Below are 417 nucleotides of genomic sequence, written 5' to 3'. Positions count from 1 at the left end.
CTGGATCTTGTGCAGATTGCTGCAGAAGAAGGGTCTACAAGTACTTGTTGCGCCGGTAAAACCCTAAAAAGGAGTTTCGACTGGCTATTTGCTGCTGCTGCGATCCGGGGAATCATATGCTAGTATTAGCTGTGCATTAGAGTTCAAGCAGGTGACCACACTAAGACATATGCATGTGGCTGTGTGCATGCAAAGACACATGAAGCTGTGCTGCAAAAGCCACACAGAATTTGCATGCAGCGAGCTGGCACATAGAAGGAGCATTTGCGCGCTCAAGAGATAAACATTGGCCTTCAAAAATGCATAATTGTGCACATTTTACATGCATATCTGCATGCAAAATTGTGCATGCCTTTGATATTGCACAGAACTGCTGCGCAAAGCATGTTTTTGAAGCAAGTCAGATGAACAGGGAAA

Source organism: Eimeria tenella, genomic scaffold, assembly GCF_000499545.2.
Source record: "Eimeria tenella Houghton genomic scaffold, Eth_scaff2159, whole genome shotgun sequence".
NCBI classification, from domain to species: Eukaryota; Apicomplexa; class Conoidasida; order Eucoccidiorida; family Eimeriidae; genus Eimeria; species Eimeria tenella.
Note: the sequence above shows the minus strand (reverse complement) of the source record.